We start from the raw sequence: 16,560 nt of genomic DNA on the forward strand, positions 1-16,560 counted from the left end.
TGTATTCACAGTGCAGTGGACATCAGAATGTTGTTGCTGTACCGGAAAAGAAAACATTTTGGGTGAGAACCAGCAAACTGACGTCACAGCAAAGGAAACGTGAAAGCAACCTTGTCTAATGGTATTGTCTGCTTTTACTTTTAACTGTTAGCGGTTGGCATAGCTCTGATCCAGAGCACCGTTCAACACAGGAGAGGCAGCATTGGAAAGGGGACAATGTTCCCTTTCAGTACTCTCTCTTAGAAGTTGGCCTGTGCTTGGGGATTGCACTGAGCTTGCAACCTCCAAGATTGGATCCATTCCACTAGACACCAGTGACTTTCTTGCAGGGGTGCAGCCTCCTTCGTCAAGGGCCTGTGCTACTTCATATCCTCAGGGCAAATCGGTCTCGCTATGCTTCAGGGGGACAGATATGGGGTGTTTAATTTGAATCTACACCCTGCCTGAAGGCAGAAAGTCCACTAGCAGCCAAGAAATTATGCACTTCACTGTTTTATTGGGGCAGTGCTCCCCCGGCATGGGCATGTTCTCCTCCACCCCCAGCCACAAGAGTATGTTTGCTCCCTTTGGGGGACATAAAGGGGCTGTGAAACCTCAAATGGGTGAGGGGGGTGGCTGGTGAGAAGGCCCACTAGACACCAGGTAATTATTTCGGTGAATTGTAAGCTGGGCAGCGCACTCAAGTGCTAGGGACAGAGGAGACCACCATGTATATATAAAATTCCAAAAGATATTCACCGCACTCCAGAAGTCCAATTAAAACGTCTTTATTTTAAAGATAAACAGCCGCCGGTGGCTGTTAAACTTTAAAATAAAGACGCTTTAATTGGACTTCTGGAGTGCGATGAATATATATATATATATATATATATATTTTCTTGGGGCTCACAATATATATATATATATATATATTTTTTAGATTTGCTTGGTGGGATGTGGCCCCTGTTGACAGGGGTCTGTACTCCTCACCATCCCTGGGCACAGCCACGTGGGCGCAGACAGTGCACTAGGCACTAGAGGATACCTCTGTTTACTGTTTAGGGCGGGAGTGGCCCTCCTGGGCATGGGCCTGTACTCTCCACCTCCTGACTGGGACGAAAGTGTTGGATAGAGGGGGCCAGAAAGTCCACTAGTCCACAAAGGAATTTTTTGTTTGGTGGAGTGGCCCACAGGTCTTTCTCCTTACCCGAGGCATGAGTGTTTCTGTCTCCCCCTCCGCCCACCCCACCACTCTACATTTTCCCTAGTTTGATCCATTGTGGTTGCAGGCACTAGGCCATGCCACACAAGTGAGGTAGCATTCTTATCAAGAGAAGTGTGGGTGCAATGGGTTTTCAGAATTGTTAGGATACCCTCAGATTTAGTCACCAAATTGTGAGAACAATGTGTGAAGTTTGAGGTTTGTAGTGCATTGTGGGTATGAAAACATTGTGGGATCCATTCCATGCTTATCACCCTGGACTCCCTGTGTGGGCAGCTTTAAAAAAAATGTCTGGGTTTTGTAGGTTTCCTGGAGTATCAGCTGAGCACAGGTCCATTTGTGTCAGTTGCCCCCATGGCCAAAGTAGGTCGTTGTTCGACCGGAAATGTTGATGTCTCCACGTTGCATTTTGGGGTCTTTTAAGTTGCAGACGTTAGGCTGAACCATGCAAGTGTATACATGCCAACAGACCTCATTCAGATGGGAGACTCCTGATTGTAAAACCAAAAATTGTTCTATTTTAACATTATCACACATAAATTGCCTGTTTCAATAGAAGTCAAAGGGGAAAAACATAAAGACAATTATATATATATTTTTTAATCTCCCACTTTTCTCTTCTAAAAATATTGGCATGTATGTAAGCGGGGTTGCCTTTTTATCACGAGAACACAGAATGGCATAACATTCACTATTGTGAATTGAATTTCTCTCCATACGGACTGCCAGAAAGATTGTTTTGCAAATTTTTCTCTGAATCACATAATAGTATGGGTAACCAACAATTCTGATGTGTATAAATGCCGACTGTTCCTAAACTTAGTGTCTTGTGCACATTTAGTACATACATAGGTTGCCTATATACACATCATTTGTTTATTAGTTTTTACCATATGAATTGTTGAATGGTTGGTACGCAATGGAAAATCATTACCAGGTGCAGCCCAGGTTTGTTTCTTGGTACTGCATGTTTTTGGACAACCAACAAACTGTAAATTCCTGTGACCAGAAGGATCTTACAGGCGTAACGGTATATTACTTTTGTAAATCGACCATCCACGTAAAGTATTACAGATTAAACTGTTGTCAGCAATTAATTGCCATTTTTAACTACTTATGTTTGTATTTTTGTATTTGAACAATTAGTTTTTCTTGGAAAACGAAGAGCAATCTACGTACATGAAACCTTGCTGAATTCAGGACCCTTGTCTCGTTTTCAGAAATATATGGATTTCTGTGTTCACCCATGTGTTTTACATCTGTTTCAAATAGGTCGAAACTGGAGGAAACAGAAAAAATAGAGTACTGGTTCAAAAATTGCAAAAACTACAGTAAAAAATTGTTTTTCTTATTCAACGCTACTTGTTTTTTGAAAGCTGGAAAGGTGGTGATCTTAGAATTACAAACATTTTGTTGTTGCCAATTTTAGAGGAAAAAATATGCATTTTTGCACAGCAGTTTTGCTCATTTAACAACAAAAAAACACCTTTGCAAAATATTGGCTATGTTCTCGATTCCTTCCAGAGGAATCCATAAACCTTGGGCACCCTGAGAATAGAATCTCCAAGATGTGGAGGTAAAAAGGACGCAAATGGGGCCTGAAAACCCTTTGTGGTTAGACCTTTATGGATGCCTAAGCATGAAGCGCCACAAACATTAAAAAAAGAGGCTCAGTACGGGGGGGGAGGGGTTGAAAAGCTTGAGCACTAAAGGGTTAAGTGTTATCCTGTTGCCTTTAAAAAGAAAAAGCAGGCCACATTTATTTTAAAAAAAAGTTTGCTTTATTAAAAAAAAAAAAAAAGTCGGACATGATGATGTGCTGACACTATTAAGCCACCATCCCTATGTTGGCCTCCAGTCGTACTGAGTTGCAATTTGCGACATACTTCATTAATATTCATGAGGTAGGCTGGATTATGGCCCACTGTGATTTTATATTTTAAGAAGGGACATATCAGTACATGAGTTGGTTCTTAAAACTTTTTACTGAGTGCAAAATACTGGTCGCAAATAGGTACCATTAAATAGTACATCTGCGGTGTCTACCACTCTTCTGTGGCATGGTGAGATTGTGTCATTTTAGGTATGTTATGCTAATCTGCAAAAAAAAAGGCCTTAATGAGCTAACTGTTAGGTCTTTATTGTTTGACATTGTCTAGTTGCAAACTGGATGATACAGATTTTTACGACTCCCTATCTGGGTCACTCATGAATGCTTATCCTCCAGCGATGTACTTACATCTCATGATCTTCGTGCATTTTACCCTTTGGTTTCTCTTTTATTCACAGATTAATATGTGCCTCTTAACATTTACTACAAAGTTATTTATGTAAAGTTTATTGTTACTTTGGTAGTACACAGTTCTGTGTGACTTTCACAAGATGGGCACTTGGAAGTGAACTCTAGTACACAGACTCTTGAGAAATCAGTGCAAACAAATGTATTTGATCTTTCACAGTCGGAAGGGTGTCTGTTTTTCTTCGGTTACCAGTGATGTGTGTTGGGAAAAGCTGACCCTGCAACAAGCGACTGTCTGTTGTTGTGTTAAAGACTCAGTCCATTTTAGGTACACACATAGGCTTTTCAAGATTAAGGTTTTATTATCCAGAGTATTAAAATGGACTAAATCGAGCATGAAGGACAGGCCAATTGTAAGGTTTCTTGGCCTCTGACCAGATACCTCAAAATAATCATGGTCTACTGTACAAAACTAGGTTATTAGTTAAGGGGGTTGACTAACCACCTTAAGTAATAAGTAAATGACTAAAGTCACTAAATTAACCTGCACACAACTTGTTGGTAGCTATGGCACAGAGCAGACAGGCTTAACCTAGGGGCAATGCGTGAAGCATTTATGTTATGCCAAAACAGTAATTAAGTTGAAACAAACAAGAAAAAAAACAAATCAATTTAGAATAATAGAGTACATTTTAATAAAATGACAACACAACAACCAAAGTCCAGTAAGGGGCACACAAGGTACTAATTTTTAAAGTTCAAATGAAAAATATTGACAAAAAGCTTTAAGACCCAACTCCTTTCAACTGGACGCGGTAGGCCCCATGTGTGATTTAAGGCTGACCATGATAGAGCACTGGGTCAGCTACATCAAGCAGGTTGACCTGGTCGGAGTTTTTAACTTGGGACTTAGTCTTAAAATGGAAGTCAAGTATCTTTAGCTGGGCAAGGCAGCACGCTGTCTCTGAAGAGGGCTTCACAAGACCATATAGCCATTGGATGGGGTCCTGGTGAAGCCAGTGGTTTTTGGCAGGAAAGCTCTGAGCCGGGGAGATTTTTATTTTGCGGCCAATAATGGTCCCTCAATGACTATGATCAGTCTATACTTCTTTATTCCCACTTCATCACTTTTTCGGCGTTCTGAATCCTCCCGCAGGCTAAGGCTAAGGCTGTAGCTGAGGAGGGCTACACAAGATTTTTATCATCTGGTTACACGACTGAGAAAATTCAAGTATTTTCTCTGAATTCCATCCAAAAAAATGAAGTCTCTTTAGTGTTGTGTAGGTCATTCCTTCCATAGTAGACAGTTTGAGTGTCTTTCACATTCTAAATTAAATTTCCAATGACTTATGGAAGACAAGTCTGCAAAGACAGAATCTTTCACCATTACAGGTTTGTTATAGATAGTGACATGAAAAAGAAAGTGCGCCTTGGTAAGCTTCTGTGGTTTTACATAATAAGACATATCTGACCTTCATCTAGTCCTTACTAGGTTCTAACGGATACATCTAACTTTTTGTGGCAAGTGACAAAGACAAATGTATCTTTTTTTGTGTTAAAGAATCACTTAACATTTAGTAGCTGATGTAGAATTAGTTGAGGGTAATCATCGGTGCAGGTTTTGCTTTCACGATTAGGAGACGCTTAGAACTTTCTTTTTCCATTATAGAAAATGCAAGTACAAGGAAATCGTGTATTCACCCACTTGTAAAAGAACGTAACCCAATAGATCATTGTGAACATTTTAGACTTATAATACATGGAAGCATGCAGTCTCTGATTAAAAATTATATATATAATTTCCTTACTATAGATGAGTTGTGACTTCTGTAGTTACCTGTAGTAAACCGACGTAGCTGCTCAACTATAATAATTTGACAGTTGAGTTGTGATTTCATAGTGCCTGCTGCCGGAGCAAGTAGCCAGTATGAAAGGCAGGTCATGATCATCATTAGAGCTGCAATTTAGACAAGGAAGCCAAGTGTAGGTTTTTAAATGTTTATGATCTCTCTTAGGAAAGGAAGAATATCTGCATGTTACTACTCATTCTAAGCTACATGCTTTTTGTAAAATGTATTGATTTGATTCAAGTATGATTTGTCACAAAATTACTAATTGCTATTTGGTGCTTTTAATTTCTCACTACAGATTCTGCTTTTGCTTAGTATGGCTGCAAACTTACAATCTCTTACAGGAAGGAGAAAGACATATTGTTAGTGGAAATTGGGATGGCATGTCCATGTATTACATGGAATAAAATAAAATCTGCCATATATTATTAGGATATTGCAAGTCACCTCAGTTGCATGACCATATGAACGGAGGCAGCCTTTGGCCTCGTTCTTCTGTAAGATCGCAACATTTCATGATGATTTATAGTACTCTGGTAATATGCAGCTGGGTGTATCGAGTTTCAGATATTGTGTATGTCAGACACGAGGAATTTTAATGTCTTGCAGTTTTAAATCAACTGAAGCCGATTGTGATCAAGTAGTACACGATTAATATTGCACAAGCACGTTAATTACAGTACGTTTTAAAGTTTATAGAAAAGTAAAGTAAGAAAAGCAGGAGGATGCAGCATGAAAGTGTGTAGTAGAGACTAACCCAGACTTTGTTTCTGTGTTGCTGCCAACCTCCACAATTTGCTTATCTTCCTCCAGCCCATAGAAGAGCATCAGGGGTTGTGGGGCATTGATCAAAATAAAGCATCTCGGGCTGCGTCAAAAGCTTCCTCCATGGTGAATGCGGAGGTAAACCCGCCAAGTGATAGCAATAAAAAAAAAAACTCCGAGTGCTGAAATTTCATTGCAGAAAAGTCAGTTACCTGGCACTTGCAAAAGTGAAATTCCCACAGTGAAATGAGCCGCAAGCAATACGGCACACTTTCTAGTACTCCATGTTCCTGTAAACTGGACAATAAACTTTGGTGCTTGCCATTCTGATTTCTGTTACTCTCAGCAGCGCAAAAATATATCAAGAACCTCCTCGCCTTATTAAGATTTACAGTCTACAACATCCTGACAGGCATGGTCTACAAGTGCAGGAAATTAACTTATTATTTGTTGGGCAGCTGCTGACGGAAGCTCGTCGGTGTCTGGTTTTGTTGTCTGACCTGAGCTGCAGAGAGGATGTCCGGATCTATCATGTCATAGAAGTAAATCATAATTTAATTGGACTGGTACAGATGGATGCAAATAAGAAGCAGAGCAACAAAATGCCAATACAGAGAATGACAAAAATGTGATTTCATCTAACAGTGTTGCTATAAAGCCTGTAGCAAATGGTAAGAGGACTCATCTACTTATTTTATGAGTCTTGAAATGATTTGCTGTGTAGCAAACTCCGTCAGAATTTAAACTTGTGGCCCCCTTTGATTTTCAACATCACTCTATCAGGAGCATTAACAGACTGAGCAGCCTCACTAGCACCAAACCTGTATAAACCAATTGGTACTCCTGTGCCTAACTTTAGAAAGACTTATACACAGTTATACATCTAATTCAGTTTTCAGTCTACATGAACAGCTGCAGAAAACTTTGAAGACCGGTGAACATCACAAGTAGACTCCTCACCTAATCATGTCCTTTCTTTGAGAGGAATTCAACCTTTCCCTAAAGTGGCGCAGGAGATCGCCTATGGGTGGGTATCTCTCACAGTGGCTGTGTAGGTGGGTAATCACCCCACCCGGTGCGAGAAGGGGAATATGTGGGCTATAACTAAAACAGGTCTAGGGATGCCTGGGGAGGACGGGTATGGGGGCAGATGAAGTGTAGCAGGACTATGGGGGGGGAGCTTTCATGGTGTTAAAAACTCCTTATTTAGTCATAAGTGTAGTGCACTAAGGCTCAGTGTTCGGAATCACTTGTGTTCCAGTCTGGAGAGGTAAGGAATCAGGGGTCGCCACCGGCAGGAGAATCACTTTTCTGTGTAAGAGATCTAATGAGACGGGTGTTCCATTGCCAGTACCTGCCATAATTTATGAACCCACACTATTAGTTGAGGGACTGGGGGAGGGAATCTTGCTGTTTGCTGTACAGCGCGAGGAGTTGCGTGGCTGCCCTGGTCATGTGACGTGCTAGGGCCCAGTCAATGTTTGTCATGCCCTCGAGGTTGGTAGGTTTCATGTCCAGGACTAAGGTTGTGATGTCTGGCGGGAGTGGGTATCCCAAGACCCCCTTAATGTAACCAAAGATCTCCTTCCATCACGTTTAGTTCATGGCACGAGACTACCAGACATGTAGGAATGTGCCTATTACCTTCTGGCACCGCCAGCATGTCTTGGCAGCATCAGGATACATACAGGACTGTCTGTCGAGGGTTGGGTACCTTTGGAATATTACTTTTCGAGCTGATTATTGGTATAGGATGCTTCTATGAGTCTTGGGGATTTCCCTCCAGAGCTCGTCCCACTGTTTATCCATAATAGTGAGACCTAGGTCCCTTTCCCCGGGAGTCTGAATTGCGTGTGTGATGAAGGGCTTAGAGTCCTGTATTGCAGCATAAGTGCAAGATCAGGCCTTTGGTGCCATCAAGGGACTGAACCAGCCTCCTGAGGGAAGTCAGAGTGCATGTTTCTGCCTTAGAGTTTAGAGGTAGGGAGCCCAGTGCCACACCTCATGGTATCCCTCTGACCAGGCACCAAAGATTTTGGCGTCATGGACTAAGGAGAAATCCGGGTTGTTATGGAGGGGAGTGTTCAGTGAGGGAAAGGATGCCAGTCCCTTCTTGGTGGCCACTCGGTCCCATAGCTTGAGACTGCTCTGGTGTACTTGGCTGTGTACGCACACTTGGGTTAGTGTTGTTTTGACAACCAGGCCGGGTCGCATATCGACCTACATGCCACTGCATGGCCCATGTGTAGCCACGTTTTTTTAAAATTCCTGAGCAGCCCATTCCGAGATAAATTGGAGGTTTGCCGTCTGAAAATATTCTGCCAAGTGTAGGAAGCTGGTCTGATGAGTGGTGGACAGCTATGGTGTTGGCACCTTATAGCACGCAACCCCTATTAGTGAATGTAGGCGGGTGTCTAGGGAACCAGGGCTCTCTAGAGGTGGGTGAGCAGCCAGGACTTATCTAGGAGACATGCAAAGCGTATGCAATACCACAATAGTCACACATTAACTTATCACACTTGAAAGGAACCACACAGTGTTACAAAACTAAAGGTACTTTATTATAGTAACACAACGCTACATTACTTATGGGCAGTCCGCCCAACTGGAGCTAAGTACTCATACTCTCTCTCTCTCCCCCCATATATATATATATATATATATATATATATATATATATATATATATATACACACACACACACACACACTCTCTCTCTCTCTCTCTCTCTCTTCCCCCCCCCCCCCCCCCACCCACCCACCCTCTGTGGATGAAGAGCTGAGGTCGACGGGAGAAGACGACCAACAGCTGTGGAGCCAAGGCACTGAAGAGGAGTCCTTGGAACGGTGCCGATGGTGTTCCATGTCAGTCGTCTGGTTGCAGATGGTCAGTGATTTGGGAGAACCACCAACAAGCATTGGCAAATGCAAATGGAAGCAAAAGAAGAGTTGCAAGGCTGAAGAAAACCATCAAGGTCCAGGGGACTCTACCCTTGGAGGGGGAGACCGCACTGACCCTCAGCAGTCAAGCGCACCAAGACAAGCAGTCGCAGCCCCCACTGGCAGCTGACACAGTAAGTTGCAGTGAGGCCCAATCAGCACACCTGGAGAGATGTCCCATGTCGCTGGATTAGCAGAGAGGAGACTGTTCTTGGCAGGATGAAGTGCTGGAGTCCTCTTGTGGTCAGAAGTAGAAGTAAACGATGCAGAGGAGTCCTGGTGGAGCTTTGCAAGTCGAATCTGGGGACCCACCCACAAGGGAGTCCCTAAAAAGCCCTAAAAGGGGGTTCGGTCACCTTGATGGTGACCACCTATCAGGAGGGGTCTCTGACTTCACCTGCCTGACCTGGCCACTCACATGATGCCAGAGGCCTCTGTGCATCTTGTTTTCAAGATGGCAGAATCATGTGGCCACCTGGAGGAGCTCTAGACACCGCTCCTGGGGTGGTGATGGACAGAGGAGTGGTCACTCCCCTTTCCTTTGTCCATTTTCACACCATAGCAGGGACCAGGGATCCCTGGACTGGTGCAAACCGGTTTATGCAAGGAGAGCACCAAATGTGCTCTTCAAAGCAAACCGGTGGCATGGGGATTGGGGGCTACCTCTCTCAAGCCTTGTAACACTTATGTCCAAGGGAGAGGGTGTTGCCTCCCTCTCCCACAGGAAATCCTTTGTACTGCATACCCCTGCTTCAGCTGGTGAAGCAGCAGGAAGGTAGAAACCTGTCTGACGGGGTTGCAGCAGTGCAAAACTGGGGTGGTCCTCTAAGGAGCCATGAGAGTGGATGGAATCATACAACCAATACTGACAACAGTATTTTGGGTATGAATCGGACATGTTTGATAAAAAACATGCCCAGGTTCGAAGTTACCATTCTATAGCTGGATACAGGATACCTGTGTCCAGTACATGTGTAAATTGGCTTCCCCGCACTTAAAAAGTCCAGTGCAATTGAATTGTAGTTTGCAGGGCACCTCTGCTTATGCAGGGGTGCCCTCACACGCAGAAACATACACCCTGGCCCCTGGGTTAGGAGGGCCTACCATAGGGCTGACTTACAGTGACCGGGTGCATGCACATTTTTACGCAGGCTACAATGGCAGGCCTCCAGAAACATTTTGCATGGGCTCCCATGGGTGGCACAATACATGTGTAGCCCATGGAGGGACCCCTGGTGCCCCAATGCCTTGAGTACCTTAGTACCATATAGCAGGGACTTGTAAGGGGGCACCAGTTGTGGAGTGTACAAACGTCCTAGGCATCCAAATTTAGATGGAGAGAGCACAATCACTGGTGTCCTGGTTAGCAGGATCCCAGTGAACACAGTCTAAGCATACTGATAGCAGGAAGAAAGAGGGTGTAACCATGCCAAAAAGATGGTACTTTCCTACACTAAGTTGGGTCAGGGCACCACTCCCATAGTAGTCAGGAGTAGCAACAGCTTGCTTAAAATATGTTATCCCCCCCACCCCCACAACCTGGATAAAAGCATTCAATTTGCTCTGAAGAATGTTGATGTCTAGCTGGATAGGAAGAGATTGAAACAGATTCATTTTGATGACTGTGATGCTGCCTAAACAGGATAAGTAAAGGGGTTTTCATCTTTGGAGGTCCTTCTGGAGGTTTTTTGTAAGGCTGGCCAGTTGAATTTGGTCCTGTCCTCCAGGAGGGGCCTAATGATGATATCTCTGTATTGAATCGATTTAGGTGCCCAGTGGAATGGCGCCAAGGTTGGGAAATGTCTGTGGAGGGCTTCTGGGATGTTGAAGTGCAAGACCTAGGATTTATCCTTGTTTATTTTACAAGTCAGAGGCCCTCTCAAAGCTGTCCAGTGCCTGGACCACTCCCCAGCTGAGAGCCCGCAGTGTTGGTCACGGTGAGGATGAGGTCATCTGAGACAAGTTTATCTTGTAGGTGCACCCCCTAAATGAGATCCCAGAGATTTCCAGGGTTACTGTAATCTGGATAGCAAAGGGCTCTACCACAAGAGCAAAATGAAGAGGGAATAATGGACACTGCTGTCTTTGCCCCTTTCTGTCCTAAAAGGGAGGCATCGCTGGCCGTTGTGACGGATGTATGCCGGAGAATATTATCCTGCCATGATCCTGTTAATCATCTACATCCTTGGTCCCAGCATGATTTTGCATAAGACCACTGTTAAAATGGTCCAGCTAATTTAGTCTGATCTCCTTTTCGGTGTTTAAGGAGAGTAGTAGGGGAGAGATCTGGTGTTTGTGCTTTTTCAGTCAGTTAAGCCAGGCATCTGACATTATCTGCACCCTGATGGTTACGGATAGATCCCACCTGGTCAGGGTCGATCAATCTAGGCAGCAGGTATTCTAGTCTGCGAGCAAGGATTGTTGTATAGATCTTGGCGTCAGTGTATAACAGTGATATAGGTAGTATAAGGCGCATTTGGTGGGGTTTTTGGGGATGAGGATGAGCTCGTCTTCGCACAGTGTGGGAGTTAAGCTAGTCACTGTGGTGAAGGCATTGAAGAATGGTGTAAGGTACTTCAGGAGTAGGGCTAGCAAGAATTTGTGGAATGTGATGATGCGGTTGGGCCCCATAGTGTTCCCTGTTGGGAGTGCCAGGAGTGCTTCACGGATCTCAGTCTGGTCTATCGGGCCTCAATGAGGTCCCGATGAGTGGAAAAATGGAGCAGCCCATTTGCATGTGGACAGATATGTCTTGGGAGACTTCCGTTCCCCGCTAGTAAAAGTCTTGGTAGTGCTCATGGAATCTTCTGTTTCTCAGGTTCCCTAATGTCCCATGTGCTGTCCCAGTTTTTGATGTGTTCTGTGTGTTTTTTTGCTTATTGAGTGCCTAATTTGCATGTTAGGAGGGTTCCTACTGTGTCCTATTTGTAGTAGAAGCATTGCTTCAAATATAGATCGAGTGCTCAGCTTGGCTTGTCCTGTGTGCTCTGAGTTTCCCACGAAGTGTTGCTAGCATTCCGGTGACCTAATATCAGTAGTAGGTTGGTCTCAAGTAGACTGGTTTCTTTAGCACTATTTTGAGTGTGATGAGGGGGCCTTGTATTTTTGTCTTGAAGGCGCACAACGGAGTATGAGGGGAGGTGTCCGGGAGTGTGTTGTTGGTAAAGTAGTTTGTGATGGCCTTTACCACTGTTTCCATATGGACTCGGTCCAGTAGTATCTTGGATTTAAGGCGCCATTGTGTCAAGCTTTGGGATGGGTGATGACCAGGACATTTCAACATAGGTGTGGTCTGATATGGATATGTCGGACTTTGCTGCGGAGCCCCTGTGTGAATGGAGTGAATGAGACACTAGGAGGTGGTCGATGCAAGAATGAGGTGAGAGTGGGAACAATTATAGTGGTACCTGATGCCCAGGAGGAGGTAGCGCCATGTGTTCACCAGGCCTAGTTCTGCTATTATGTCCCCTTTGGCATCTTTCAGGTGGTCGCTGAAGAGAGATCCGTAGCAAGGTGTCTTCCACAGTGTTGAGAGCGGTTATATGTCAGAACCACAACCGTTGCTCAAAAACGAAGTCGGAACAATGACCTCGTTCTAACCACTGATGCCTTTACCACGAATGCGTTAACAACGATTTTACCACTGTAAATGCATTCCTGGTAAAGGCATTAGAGATCAGCATGCACGCTTCCAGCATGCTTCCCCCCCACCCCCCTAAACCTTAATTACCCCCAGCCCCCCCACCCCAGAAACTAAAAATACCCCGAATCCCCACCCCGCCCCTAAAACCTAAACACCTCAACCCACCCCTTAAACCTAAACCCTGACCCCTAATCACCTGAGCCCCCCCCCCCAAAAAACAGCCCCAGTCCCAGCCCAACTTACCTCCTCCTCTACCTCGACTCCGACTCACTTCTTCTGTACCTTAACCACGCATGTACGTTGTTCAGACATACATGGTTAAGGTACCAAAACCAGGAAGTCGTGGAAAACAAAAGTGTTGTTTTGCTTTTGTTTTTTACGACTTCGTGGTTTCGGAGTTGTTGTTCCGGGTGTTTCCCGTTGGGAGCATATATATTCGTAAGAGTGAAGTGGGAAGCCTGCCTTCGTCAGGTGGAGTTTGAGTAAGCAGTCCTCCTTACCCTTGAAGACCTTAAGCTGCCCTTTGTCCAGTTGGCTTTTGAAGAGGATGGCTACTCCAGTCTTTTTGTGGGTGAAGGTTGTCCAAAAACTTGAAGATGTATGTGGGGAGGCGCATGCTGAAATGGTTATTGGGTAAGAGGTGAATTTCCTGAAATAGATTGACAAGGTCATGTTGTGTGAGTTATTTCCAGACTAGGGCACATTTGTTTGGAGAATTGAGCCCCCTAACATTCAGGGAGAAGAGATAGAGGAAGAGGAGATCCTCCATTAAGAGAGCGCAGACAAGGTGACCAACTTCGAAAGTTATATGTATTGTTCCCCCTAGGATAGTATAGCAAGAGGTAGGAACATAACATGTTGGAACCTTCAGCCAAATGAGCCAAGAACAACATTGCCAAATGTATCCACTCATTGTGAGGTGAGGCACTCTGATGTCGATGTCAACCGGTGGGAGCAGGCCCTAGGGAAGAAGTAAGAGGAAGGGGAAGTAAAGGAGGTTACAGTGTGTCAGACACAGACCTGGGTTGGCTGTCTGAAGCCACAGCAAGGCCTCTTCTGTGTCCTACTCAGGTGAGTGTTCTCGTCACAGATACTTTAAAGTCAGGGGTCCACATGAATGCAGTCTGGTGAGGCCTGCTGAGACTCCAGGGGTGGGATCGAGTTCATGTTTCATAGATGGCCTAGAAGGTCTGCTTTTGCAGTGTCAGCTGATTTCAATATAGCATCGCATGTTCTGAAGGCATGGGTGAGAGCGTACCACTCCAAGTACCAACCTTCCGCCTTTATCCTGCTGTTCATGACAATAGTGCATCGTCATCAACCAGTCATACTTCTACAGAGATTCCACTGATATTAAAATTCTGGTACAACTTGAAATTTCTATTGAAGTTACTTAACTCTTTGCATACTTTTGAACAAAGGTTACAACAGGTTATTTTTTAACTGTGACTGTTTCACTGAAAAGCCGAAATCACTCTGTAACTAACATATCAACAAATAGAAGGGCTAGTGAGTAGGATGGTGGCCTTGTTATGAAGCAATACACAATGAAAATGGTTATCTTGACAACTGATCGATTAGCATGAAGCACAGCATGTTTGCTTTAATTCACCAGTATTGGATCTTTCATAGATTCACATGCCTGAATCATTCCACGTCGTCTTAAAAAAGAACCAAAGTTGTCAAATGACCAATCAGGTGAAACCACTCTTTAGAACCCCAACCAAAGAGGCTCCATTTCCTCAGATCTTCTACGGCATGTTGTGTGATGAGTCTCTCTTAACTCTGCTCAGTTTTTTCTTCAAAACAGCTATTTCCAAGAAGATTCTTCTTAGTTCAGCTTAAAATACATCTTAATTCAGCCTAAAATACTCAGACCATGTCAAAATATCCAAAAAGAGGCTTATTTAAGCCATGTAAGACCTGCGACAAAAAGAGACTATGCTCAGATGACCCTCATAGTGTATTTACTGTCTGTATCCAGAGCATAAAGTTAAAGATGATAAAATCCATTGTACATTCTCACAGAAAACCCTAAAGGACAAGGAAGGAAGACCACTCTTCTGATCAGAGACTTAAATGAAAGGAACATCCAGTCTCCGAAGAAGAGTGATGACTCTTCAACCACTATTAAATTCTGCAAGAGAGAAAGATCACAGGAATGTGAGCCTTCAGAGCCCACTAGACAGGCACTTAAAAAAATCTCACCATGTGCAAACTGGAAAATCTGAGGAGATTTTGCCACAAAAGAAGTAGTATTCATCTAAGGTATCTTCTAAGCCCCCACCACCACTAAGTAAGGAAGTTTCTCTGAAGAAAACATCAAAATCGCTTCCTTTACCAACAGAGGTTACTTCTGACAGAAAATCAAAAATGTCATCACCACTGATGACATCCACCACCACAATGGCGGCATCGCCATTGATAATATCTTTGTCTCCACTAGCATCGACAACCATAGTCTCTTGCAAAATTACATCAAAGATGCCATCTACGGAAAGAGCACCTCTCACCAACGTTGCAACACCCATCTAAAAAGTTGTCGACAACGCCAAAACCACAGTCGTTGACTGACTCTTGGACGAGCAAGATAACACCTGTTCCATTGCCGTCAATGACAGCCACTATTGCCGTCGAAGAGAGCCCCGTCGACGCAGCTTCACAGACAACACCACTGACGACGAGAATCATCTCTCTGATACAGACTTCTATCTGCAGATTCCTTACCTTTGAATTCTCCCCAGGCTTCAGACTGGATCCAGAAGATTTTTCGTGAGCTGTTCCTCTTTGCACTGGTAGGTGGTGTTGATCACCTCCACGTCTGTACCAGAAATTACATTGTGGTACCTATATAGGCACCACCCAGTCACACAGCCACAGTTCTTTTCTAACCAGGTCAACCAGTGCCGATCTGAGAGAAGAGCTACCTCTCAGTCATTTTTTGATTGGACTATTTTGCCTTTTTGTTAATCATTTTTTAGGTTAACCTCCTTGTGTGTTGAGAATGTCATTCATCACTCAAGATGGAGTTTAAGCCCTGCGGAGCCTGTCACCAGTCGATGTTGGTGACGGATCAGTACTTCTGTCTGTGTTGTTTGGAGAGCGACCGCAACTCTAAGTCTTACTCTGATTGTCAGGCCATGCATCTGAAGGCTTTGATAGAGCCATCCCTAAAGCTGGTGGCAGTCCGGCATTTTACCGGAGGAGGCCCGGACCAAACTCTCTCAGGCACTTTGGCAATGGGGGATACACAGCAAAGTTCACAGTTTGTTGCAAACTTCACGCAGCCATCTCCCTAGGCAGAGTGGTTTCCATGATTATGGCCCTGAGGTGCCACGCCTGGCTTGAGGACCTCTGGCTTTTAGGGGGGTATCCACGCTTCCCTTATGGACCTGCTCTTCAATGGCACCTGTCCCATCGGAGACTGGACAGTCTCTGCACTAGAGTGCTTCAAGGAGACTCAGGCTGTGGCCAGGTAACTGGGCCTCACAATGGCTCCCTGTTCTCCCAAACTGCCTTTCGTGGCTAAAGAAGGGATTTCCAGCCGCACCAATTCCAGCCCAGCCACTTTGCAGCGTATGCTTCCCAGAATCTGCGTGGACAAGGGTGGCAGCACCCACTGACCTCATGGATCAGATGGTCAGTGCTCGGGTCAGTCCACCCCTCAACACTACCACTCCCACACACAACTGCAGCAGCCTGTAAACCCTCCTAGTCTGCCTCTTTACCACCATGGCCACCCACTTGGCGACAAGTTTTGTCACTGCCTGCCCCACTGGCAGTCTATAACATCAGACAGGTGGGTTTTGCAGATTGTTGAAGGGGCTACCCCCTCCCTTTTAAGACTACTCCTCCTTCCATGCCCCAATCTCACGACCAGATGACGGAGGATCATCGATCCCTTCTATGCAAGGAAGTTGCAG

At 44.5% G+C, this 16,560-nt stretch overlaps 1 protein-coding gene across 13 annotated transcripts in view; it reads left to right on the forward strand.

The window, feature by feature from the left end:
- Nucleotides 1–16,560, forward strand: part of AGFG1 (ArfGAP with FG repeats 1) — a 328,958-nt gene that overhangs the window by 230,643 nt on the left and 81,755 nt on the right. The window lies entirely within an intron of this gene.

This window comes from Pleurodeles waltl, chromosome 11 (genome assembly GCF_031143425.1).
Source record: "Pleurodeles waltl isolate 20211129_DDA chromosome 11, aPleWal1.hap1.20221129, whole genome shotgun sequence".
In the NCBI taxonomy this organism is placed as follows: Eukaryota; Metazoa; Chordata; class Amphibia; order Caudata; family Salamandridae; genus Pleurodeles; species Pleurodeles waltl.